We start from the raw sequence: 12,302 nt of genomic DNA, 5'->3' as shown, positions 1-12,302 counted from the left end.
TAAAGAGCAAAATTATGTCATTCTCAAGAAAATGGATGGACCTGGAAAATATTATGTTAAGTGAGATTAGCCAGTCACAAGAAAGTGAAGGGTTGTATGTTTTTTCTCATTTGCTGAAGCTAGGGCGTAATCTAGATAATAGATTACTAAATAGATAATAGTTATATAATAGAGTAGAAATTTCAGTGGAATGAGGAAGGTGGTCTATGGGGAGTTAAGAGATACAGTTAATAAAAGAAACACTTTCACTCACAGTATATACATATTTGAGAATACCAGTGCCAGTCTCAATATCTTGTATGGAGATGGTGGTGGTGGGAGAGAGCTGAGGGAAAGCTTGCCAAGTGCTGTGTACAAGCATATCACTATTACTAGAACTATAATATGATGTGAGACTATAATATGCCAATTAAAGTGTACAGAAGAGAATATTTATCCAGGTGTGGTAGGAAATGCCTGTAATCTTATCTTATCCACCAATTAAAATTTGTACTAAATAGAAATTATTTAAAACCTGATTTTTAAGTAATAAGCATTATCAGAGATGAGGACCTATTAAAATAATAAATAACAAATAAAATATATATTAAAATGTCACAGATAACTATGTACATCTTGTTAAAAGGGCTAGCTCAAATCTTGATTAAATGATGTTAGTTTTTTCTAGAAAATTCTTTTGGCTAGGTTTACAGCACCTTCTGAAAACTTCCTTTATAAAACCAGGGTCAATTCAGTTTAACAGAGCATTATTGTGCACATATTCTGTACAATAACTCATGTTGAGCATTTTGGAACACAGTATCAAGGTGCATGCTTCTTTCGTTTATGAGTTTGTTGCAGTACAAAGCTCTAAGGCGGGAGCTGGTCATGCCCTCAAGCCAGGCAGGTGAAATGAAGCAGGTGGGAACTGAAAACTTCATGAGTAGCTGGGAATGGTCAGCTGGAGAGCAGCGACAGTCTTTTAAGGTGGTAAGTGGTGAGTTCCTTAGTGAAAAAGTTCATTATTCCATTGAGGGATAGAGACTCGGGGTTGTCATGTTTTTTCAAGAACATTTTAATAATTTTAACTATTAGTGTGGGTTTTAATTATAGATGACTTTGTTTTCATTTGGATGCCAAATAAATTATGCTTGCTGATTGCGTGTGGCAAATAGGCTAGGAAATCTAAAGTGTGTGCCTGGAATACTCATTTCCTTTCTTTGGGAATAATTAATCAATGCTTTCCAAATGCTGTCATTCAATTGAAAATGATCCATGACTTCCAGGTTACCATTCCCAAAAAAGATAGCTTTTTTTTTTTTTTCCTGCCTCTTACTTCTTCCTCAGCAACATTTGCTGAACACATACTTTCCTTTCTTGTAAGGCCATACTTTCTTACCTGTATTCTCAATACAATGACAATTCTTCTCAGTCTCCTTTCCAATTTTATCACTCTGAATCTCATTCAGATCCAGATTATACCTTTACATCTCCAATCTAGATGTTCTTCTAGATCTCTTGGACATATATCCCCTTGGATGTTTAACAAGTACCCTACTCCAAAATCTACTCTTGATTCCTCCCACCTCTATCCTGCTCTTCCCTCAGTCTGCTTTGTTGCAACAAATAGTATCAGGCATTTGATCTGCTCACCTGTACAAGGTAGAAATCTGAGAGCCATCTTTGACATTTTCCTCTTGAATATGTCCAATTATCTTTCTTTTTGTTGTGGCCACACTAAGCTACTTTTCTGTTTTTTCACCTTGCTTACCAAAAATGCTTCCCAGCATGTCTCCTGGAATTTTTTTATCACGAGGCAACCAAAGATCACTTAAAATATCAATCTCACTTTGTCCCTTTCTAAAGACGTTTAGAGGCCTTCCAAGACCTAGAGATAAATTAAACATTTGCTGTATGCTGAGCATTACCCAGCACTGTGTAGCCTAGCTCAAAGGTCTGTGTAGCCAGACTCAAAGGTCTGCATTCTTGGTCAATGCCATTGTCTTGATCAGTGTAGTCTTGCCACACTCTTCTCCAGAAAACACAACTTTTCTTCATGTCTGAAGTAGAAACATACTCACTAGCAACTGTAGACTTTCCTGTATGGCTTCCTTAGGCTGTAAATACATCCCAATCCTTCAACCAATCCTTGGCTGTAATAACCAATGCCAAGGTCAAAAAGTCTAATGATATGTTGGTGAACCCTGACTACATTGACTTTGGCCATCATCTAGAATAGCACAAGGCATTAAAAGTTGTAATCAGAGCTTTGTACCCATGTGGGTGGACCTTGTGATAGAAAAAATTTACCCCATTGTATTCTCTCTTTTTTTTTTTTTTTGGTGGTACTGGGGTTCCTGGAAGCCCTTCTACCTCCGGGCTACACTCCCCGGCCTATTTTTACATTTTTATTTGGAAACAGGGTCTCCTAAGCCAGCGCGCGTGGCTGGCTTCGAACCTGCCCGATCCTCCTGTCTCTGCCTCCCAAGCGCGGGGATTACAAGTGTGCGCCACCACGCGCGGCCCCCATTGTATTCTGATGCCAATTCTTTAATTCATGCAAATAGAGAAGGATTTCCTAAGACAAAAACCTATGTGATTTCTTTTTTGTTGTTTTTGGGGGGGACTTTATTTTAATTGGTGCATATTAATTATACAGACTGGTGGTTTTATTGTAGCATATAAGGACATACATTCCCAAAAGGACCTTGCTCTTTTTGCTCCACTTGTTCTATTTACTCTTTTGTTCTTCTACTTTCATTATGTCCTTATATTTCCCATTAGCTTCTATATACAAAGGAAAACATAACTATGTTTTTTTCTCTGAGACTGGCTTGCTTTGCTTAAGATAGTCATCTCCAGTTTCATACCTTTTCCTGCAAATGGCATAATTTCATTCTTTTTTATGGCTGAATAAGACCCCATTGTAAAAGTGCACTACAGTTTCTTTATCTATCCATCAGCTGATGGACCTCAATAACCTGGCTATTGTGAATTCTGCTGTGATACATGGGAATGCATGTACTTCTAAAGTATGTTGACTTTAATTTTTGTTTACTAAAGCTACATTGGATTTTTATTTTTAATATACTTTTATTGGTGCATTGTAATTATACAGCATAATTAGTTCAGAGTAATAGAATGATACATGCATATAGCACTTGGCATATTTCCATTCAGATCCTGACCTATTCCCCACCCCGTACATATTAAGATTGGTTTTGATAGTTTTGTATATGTACATAGCATTATTTTTTAAAATTTTTTTGATTGGTTCATATTAGTCATACATCTTAATGGAGTACAAGATGGTAGAAGCATACATGAACACATCACTCAATTAGCCCTTACCCAGTTCCCACCCCATTCTCTTTCCCCTTCCTCCTTCTCATGTTTGGCTTAGTGATTGAGTTCGATATGTTTGTTAATTAACATCATGTACATTAGGGCATTTCCCTCTTCCCCTTCCCATCCCCTTCAGTTAGGTCACCTAATTTGCTCATGTATAGTTTCTCCTTCTTCATCTAGAGTTCCTCCTATGACCTATTTTCTCCATAGCTTCCACATATTAGGGGGATAATCTGATTTCTTATTTTTTGTGACTGATTAATCTCATTTAGCAAAATGTTCTCCAGTTCCATCTGTTTTCCTATAAATGCATAATTTTGTTCTTGTTTATGTCTGGGTAAAATTCCATTGTGTACATATCCCCATAGTTTAGTAATCTATTTATCTGTTGATGGACATCTTGGCTGGTTCCATAGTATGGCAATTGTCAATTGTGTGGCTATGAACACAGGTATGCATGTATTAGTTTGGTAGTTTGGTTTCCATTCTTTGGAGTCGATACCCAGAAGGGGTATTGCTGAATCACATGGTAGATTCATTCCCATTCTTCTGAGGATCTTCCATACTCTTTTCCAAATTGCTGGCACTAATTTTTAATCCCACCAACAATGCACTAGAGTTCCCACTTCTCACACCCTCGCCAGAATTTATTATTGTAGGTGTTTTGAATGGTTCTCATTCAAGTTGGAGTTAGGTGACATTTCAGGGTAGTTTTGATTTGCATCTTTCTGTTTGTTAATGATGTTGAGAAGTTTTTCAAGTATTTATTGGCTATTTGAATTTCTTCTTCCTGAGGTGTCTAGTTAGTTCATTTGCCCATTTTTTGATTGGGATATTTTTTTTCTTATAGCTGAGTTTCTTGAGTTCTCTGTATACTTTTTTTTTCTTTTTCCTTTTCTTTTTTAAATATATTTTTACTGGTGCATTGTAGTCAAACATCTTAATGGAATATAAGACTTGTGAGGATATACAAGCACACATTACCCAATTAGCCTTTATCCAATCCCCATCCCATTTCCTCCCCCTCCCTCAGTCCTATGCTTGATTTAGTGATTGACTTTGATATATTTAAGTATATCATGTACTTTAAAGATATTCCATCTTCCCTCCTCCCATCGACTCTGATAGGTCCCCTTAATTGCTTCTCCATAGGGCCCTTTCTTCAACTAGATTTCCTCCTATTACCCATTTATTCCTAGTTTTTGCATATTAGGGAAAGCATCTTATTTTTTATTTTCTGTGATATTTCCCTGTGAATGCCGCATTGCAGGCTCTGATCCCACTCTCGAAGGCCCTGGCACCAACCTTGCCACACAGCAGGCTCCAATCCTGGCCTCACTGGCCCCAGCACTGACCTCGCTGCTTGGCAAGCTCAGATCCTGGCCTCGTAGACCCCACCACCAGCCTCACTGCATGGCAGCCTTTGATCCTGGCCTTGCAGGGCTTGGCACCAGCCTCGCCACCCAGCATTCTTCTATCCTGGCCTTGGAGGCCCTGGCACTGGCTTCGCCACAAGGCAGGCTCAGATCCCAGCTTTGGAGTCTCTGGCACTGTCAACACTGCAAGGCAGGCTCTGATCCCAGCCTCTAAGGCCCCAGCAATGACCTTGCCTCATGGCAGGCTCTGATCCCGGCTTCTCAAGCCCCGGCACCAGCCTTGCCACCTGACAGGGTCCTATCCTGGCCTCAGAGGCCCCAGCACAGGCCTTGCTGTGCAGCGGACTCCGGTCTCTGTCACTGTGAGTAGGTCATCTACAGATGTTCCCTTTTTTCTTCCATTTTTTTTTTTAATATGAGGAAGCAGTATGTGTCTTTTGGAAAAGCTGGGAGCCTGAAAACCTAGTGGCAATGAATTTTGTCTCCCCTCTGAAGGCAGAGGTCCACAGCTTCACTACAGAGAGCAGGTTCTGCTGCTCCTTGTGTACCCTGGCCTCCCATGCTGCACAGAGGAGCACAGTGGCTATGAGGGCTGATATCTCCCAGTACACGCAGTGTGGCGGCCCTACCAGGCTATGCGGGGCTCCTTCTGATACACCCCAACACTTTTACCACTTATCATGTTGTCCAGAATTCCCAAGCATGCTAGGCAGGAGCAGTCTACTTTGGGGGAGATTTCCTCTGCCCCTCCAAACACTGGTCACCTCCGCCACCACCACTGTCGCCACTGCCAACACCATCTCAGTTCTCTCCCAAACACTTTTCCCACACAGCATATTGTCCAGAATTCCTGAGCGTGCGTGGCAGTAGCAGTCTCCCTTTGGGGAGATTTCTCCAAAAGTTCAAGGTGTATTGGATTGGATCCCTGCCTTTCCCAAATACTGGCTGCTGCTGTCCCTGCCACCACTAACATCCTCCTGGTTCTCCCCTGAGCACCTTTCTTACATGATATGTTGTCCAGAATTCCTAAGCATGTCCCCCTTCTCGGAGGTTTTTTTCAAAAGTTCAAGGTGGATTGGATAGGATTTGTCTGCATCTCCTGAATACCGGCCACCGCTGCCGTCATCTTGGCCTCTCTTCAATATTTTTTAATAAAAGAAGACAGTATATATGTTTTGAAGAGGTTGTGAGATCGAGCACTCAGCAGCAATGTATTTTATCTCCCCTCCAAGAGCGGAGGGCCACAGCTTCAATGCATAGAGTAGAATCAGCTGTTCCGAGTGCACCATGGCCCCCAGCGCAGCATAGAGGAGCATAGTGGCCAGGCATGCTGATTTTCTTGGAAAATGCAGCTGGGCTTCCCTCCAACATGCCCAGATCATTTTTCTTACAAGCTAAGTTGTTAAGAGTTCTCTAGCATGCAAGGCTGAAGCGGTATTTTCTCTAATTTCTTCTGAGATGTTCTTCCAAAAATCACTTTTCTTGCATGGAGGGTGCCACTTTGTCTTTTTGCTTCTAATTCCACCATTACCCACTCTCTCTCCTGTATTCTAGATAGGAAGTCATAGCTGGAAATGTCTCCTTAAGTTATACCAATCAGATATGAAACCAAAATCTGGTGTCTGTCCAGGGTTTCTCAGAGGAATGCATGTCCTATTTGGTGGCTGTGGTCACCAGTGCGACTGTGGCTGCCACCATCTTCATCATTTTCTCCCTGAGTTCTCTGTATATTCTAAATATTACTCCTCTATTGGAAAAATAGTTGGCAATTTTTTCCCATTCTATTGGCTCACTGTTGAGGTTCTTGATAGTTTCTTTTTCTGTACAGAATCTCTTCAGTTTAATTCAATCCCATGTATTGATCTGCCTTTTAGTTTCTTGTACCTTTGGGGTCTTGAGAAAGTTTTTACCTGTGCCTATGTGTTACAATGTTAGACCTATGCCCTCTTCAAGGAGCTTCAAGGTCTTTGGTCTAATTTCCAAGTCTTTGATCCATCTTAAATTGACTTATTGTAGGGTGAGAAAGTGGGGTTTATTTCTATTTTTTATGCATATGATTAACCAGTTTTGCCAACATCATTTTTTGAACAGGATGTTTTCCAGTGTATGTTTTTGGACTCTTTGTCAAAAATAAATTAGCTACAAGTGTGCAGATTTGTTTCTGAGTCTTCTATTCTGCTCCATTGGTCTATGTATTTGTTTTTGTGCCAGTACCATGCTGATTTTATTACTATGGCTTTGTAGTATATTTTAAAGTCAGGTATTGTGATTCCTTCTGCATGTTTTTGTTACTGAGAACTACTTTGGCTATTTTGTCTTTTTTTGTCATTCCAAATGAATTTAATGAGTGATTTTTCTATGTCTGTGAGAAATGACCTTGGTGATTTAATGGGCATTGCTTTGAATCTGTAGATTGCTATTGGAAGTATGGCCATTTTGATGATATTTATTCTGCCTATCCAAGAACTTGGAGGATATTTTTATCTTCTAAGGTCTTCTTGGATTTCTTTTTGAAATGTTTTATAATTTTCTTTCTAGAGGTCTTTTATCTTCTTGCTTAGGTTTATTTCTAAGTATTATATAATTGTGTATGGGATATCCTGAGTGAAAGTGTTTTATGGATTTTTTTCCCAATGGATTTATGGTTGCCATACTTAAAAGCTTGTTTTTTTGAGATTGATCTTGTATCCAGACACTTTGTCGAATTTGTTGATTAGTTCTATAAGCCTTTTGGTTGAGTATGTTGGGTCTTCTAAGTATAGTCTTATATTATCTACAAATAGAGAAAATTTTAGTTTTTTATTTCTTATTTGTACTCCTTTGATTTCCTTTTCTTGCCTTATTACTCTGGCTAGAGTCTCAAGTACTATATTGAAAAGAAATAGTAATAATGGGCATCCTTGTCTTGTTCCTGCTTTTAGAAGGCATTCTGCCAGTGTTTTCCCATTTAATATGATGTTGGCTGGGGCCTATTGTATATTGCTTTTATGATGTTAAAGTATGTTCCTTCTATTCTGATTATGTGCAGTGCTTTTACCATAAATGGATGTCAGATTTTGTCAAATGCTCTTTCAGCATCTATTGAAATTATCATCTCATTTTTAGGATTATTCAAATGATCATGTGATTGAAATAATCACATGATCATTTGAATAATCCTAAAAATAATACATAACATTATTTGAACAGCTATATTCTCAAGTTTCCTTTTTCTCCTCCCCATCTTCCTCCTCTAACCCCCTTCCACCATTATTTTGGATAAATGCCAAAAAGTAACATAGGTGGATTATATAATAGTTCTACAAAATCTACAAACTCTTTCATTTTATATTTTATTTAGACCACATTATCTCAGATTGGATCTACAAGAGTAAAAACTCTAAATAAATTTTCTTTTATTCAGAAAATAAATATTGAGTTCCTACTACATAGGGGATAATGTTCTAAGTCACTAGAAGTTATAAGTAAGAAACAAACAGGAACTTGTCATGAAAGTTATGGAATACTTGGAGATAACTATGAATAAAATAATCACACAAATAGACAACTCTAAGTTCCTATAAAGTGTTACGATGAAAGGCTACAATGCATTGAGAAAGTATAACAGAGGAAATTGGTCTAGTTTTGAGGCCTGAGCAAAGCTTTACTTAGAAATGTCTGAATCGCTATATAAAAATAAGTAAGGATTAACTCCATGTAGGGGAGTGTACAGGAGATACTGGAAAAGAGAGAGCTATCCAAAGATGAAAATAATATGTGCAAAGGCCCTAGAGCCAAAGAGCTTGAAATGTTTAAGAAGTAGAATGAAGACCAGTATTCCTGGACCATAAAATGCAAGAGAGGTTTTGGTAGAAACTGCTATTGGAGGAATAAGCAGGGGTCAAGTAACCTGGCGCCAAGAAGGTTATGTCATGAATATCAAAATGAAGTAATTTAAATTTTTTTATGAAAAATGTAACATATAACTGTGATTTGAAAAGATCTCTTCAGTTGCATTGAGGAAAAATATTTTAAAAGATTTTGTAAAGTCCAAGATGAAGCTGAGACTTACTGTATCTATGTGAAGAGAGAAGCAATTGAGATGTTTCAATAGTACAGTCAATGCCATTTGGTGATAAACTTGGATTAGAAAGTAAAACAAAAATAACACTGAAAAGATGACCTTCAGTCTTTAAGGATTTGATCTATATAGGTGTTGTGACCAGTGTGAAAACACTAGTCAATAACTAGGTTTGCACAAATGCAAGTGGGCTCTTAAACTGCATCAACCAGAGTTCCACCCACAATGTGGAATGCAAATGGGAGTCTGTGTTTAATGGATGAACTGTTTCTCTCCAAAAGGGCACAAGGAGAAATAAACACATGTTGATGATGTCTAAGCCATTGGTCAATGCAGCTTTGATTAAATAGTCAAACAATAGCATATGGGGACAATCTTATTGTATGAACTGATCTCTCAGGATGTGAGTCAAAGGCTTAATCTTCTTTTATTTCTACTTGAAATCTCAGACTCATAGATGTCAGACAGCAATGTTCTCACATTAAGTTATCTAGTCAAGTTTACTAATCAAAACTCTAAAATTCATTGAATATTAAATCTTCCTTTCCCCAAGAATAGCCTTACTTTGGATTATAAATCTGAAATGCAATAAAGTGCTTTTCTCACTTTTGTCTTTTTTTATGTCTTCATTTGATAATGGTTTCTGAATCCGCCAAGAGCAGAATCTGATGCTAAAGCAAGAAGAAAGCATTAGGTGTTTGGGTACCATTTCCTGGATGTGTTTTCTCTGGACCTGGCCCATATTTAAATATTACTTCCTGAAAATATTTTGAAAGAGGTTCTTGCTAAATTGCTGCCGGTGATCTCAAACTTGTAATCCTTCTGTTTCAGCCTCCCAAGTACTGGGATTACAGGTGTGTGCCACCATATCTGACTTCAATTTTTTAAATTTTTATTGGTGCATTGTAGTTATGAGATGTAGTAGAATTCAAGAAGGTCCATTGATATATGCATACATCTCTCACTTTGATTCTTTTTCAAATACTTGAAAGTTATTTTTAGCTCAAAAACACTTTGAGTTCAGCCAGTTTCAGAAAGTTAAGGGTCATATATTTTCTCTCATATGTGGAAGCTGGAGAGAAAATAGGAAACAAAAGGAAATTGAGATAAATAAGAGTAGAGACCAAATAATGGAAGGGGTTGGGGGAAAGAGGCAAAAAGAGATAAAGGAGAGATGCAAAGGAAAGGATTCAAATGTTTTTCAAATAATGCTTTTTCTATATATGGGAGATATCACTACCAATCTCACTAACCTGTACAGCGAGAGGACATGGAGGCTGACACTAAGGGGAAACATCATGTGCTGTGTGCTGGAATGTCTATGTCACTTTGAACCTCACTCTAATGTATAATTGCAGTACAGCAATAAAATCATAGGTAAAATAATATATAATAAATATTAAATATAAATATAATAATAAATTCAGCTATTCAATTTGGTGTTGTGAATGTTTTAGGATATTCAGTAAGACAGTCTATGGATCCCTGACTATCTCACAAGCACCCAAGTATTACGGGAAAGCCCGCCTGCGCAGGAAGCTACATACGCATACAAAAATGAGCCTTACTTTTTACTCTTTTTAATGAGTTTAGTGTGAAAATTGAGAGGTTCACTGGGGGTCAATTTATCAGGGTCTGTATTTTATAAAAAATGTATATCTTAGATTGTAATGAGACTCTGTCTAAGGAAAGCACAAAGCACAACTCTTTTTTTTTTTTTTTTGACAACTTGATTGGGGAGAAAGGGTGGAAAATGGCCCTACTTAAGAAAAGTAAGCAAAGTATTGGCAGGCAGTGACTTTAAATTGCACATTAAACTAATCCAGGGCTATGCCTTAATAAAGGCTAGGGCTGGGAATTCTTATGGATTTTCTAGCTCATTGCTTGGACAACATCGAAAGGCAATAAATGTTCTATTACTTACACAAGCTGCTGGTTTTCAGAAAATTAGTCACCAGTGACCTTTTACCCTTTGCCGTGCTCTCCTTCTAAGTAACTGTACCTGATGTGAATCAAATGCAGGCCAGTTCACAGAGAAGTTTTTTTGCTAATCTACTACAGATTTAAATAATTGGACTTTGGTATAAGAGGTAAAGTCTTGCCTATTTGAAAAATATTATCCCACACATTTATATTACCAGATAGAAAAGGTACCTCTCCCAGTCATTATTTAAAGTGAAGTACAACTCATTTAAAACAAATAAATGACACCTCAAAAAGTTAAATGTGGAAATGGTATTCAGCTCTGTGTTCTTGATTTTTATGTATTAAACCAATAATGACATTTTGTTAATGTTGCTATTGGCACCTGCCTTCATGCAGGATTAGGGGTGTGTGAGTGCTTAGAGGAGAATTGTGAGGTGATAGAGGCTGGATTCTCGGGGTTGATTGTGAAAAGGAACAGAAAGAGAGAAGTTATGTGATTTGGGGGCACTAGTCCTTATATTGAATTATATTGATTAGTTTTCCAGTTAGCAAGAAGACCTCCATCTGACCCTATTTTCAGGGTCACTAGATCATAATGCAATCTCACGAAGAGGCTGGCATCCCTCCCCATATTGCTTTCTGAGGAAAGTATGGACCTAAAAATCACCCATTTAAAGCTTTATCTTTTTTTTCTCCTTTTGCTGGATTCTCCCTAACAAATTCATATATAAATTGCATACAGTGTAATAACATGTTACAGTGGTCACAAGGTAAAATATAAAAATGGTCCCAACCTTTTACAAAAAGGCTATTTTAGAAATTGAATCTCATGAACAGAATTCCATCTGAATCAGGGAAATAAAATGATAGCATCTGTCAAACAGGTGGGCCTGCTATAACATCAGGACCTCTTATTAAGGAGACTTTAATTTTGTGTTAAAGTAGGGCTAAGACATACAACCAATACTAAGTATTAAAGGCACAATAGGAAATAATTTTATTTGTGTGCATTTTAATCATGCCAAATATGAATGATGAAGTAGAAGAACAAATAATTATATTCTATGAATATTTATGAACAAAATATACCTGCGGGATTCTTTAAGATGAAGCACAGCTCCAAAACCTTTTGTCCTATATGATGTCATTCATATGAAATAGCCTGGAAAGAAAGCATTTTAAAAAGCATTGAATATACTTTCTGGGATGCTCCCAAAGATAAAAGTTGACATCATGTAGACAAAGCAAATGGCATTTTACCTTTCAGCTGACATTGGGCTGCCTTACTGCCATTGGGTCCTATCTCCAGTGTGGTGATTTATAGCTATTTAGCAGGGCTTATGGGTGCTTTGGGATCTCTTTCCTTAGCAGCTATGCCTCCAAGCCTTCATATTTTATTTTACTGAAGGCAGTTTCCTTATCTGTGAACATGGACTTTTCTCTACTACCTAGTTTTCGAGCTCTGGGCTGGATTAGTGGGTTGGTCTCATTGCTCCTCATCTGCTTTAGCCTCTGCTTGCACACTTACTACTTGATTTTGAATCTATCTTTCTACTGATTAAAGGATTCTCAGCTATTACCATCATTCCATGCATCACTTAGTCACTCCATGA

The sequence above is a fragment of the Muscardinus avellanarius genome, assembly GCF_963383645.1.
Source record: "Muscardinus avellanarius genome assembly, chromosome: 6".
Taxonomy (NCBI): domain Eukaryota; kingdom Metazoa; phylum Chordata; class Mammalia; order Rodentia; family Gliridae; genus Muscardinus; species Muscardinus avellanarius.
Note: the sequence above shows the minus strand (reverse complement) of the source record.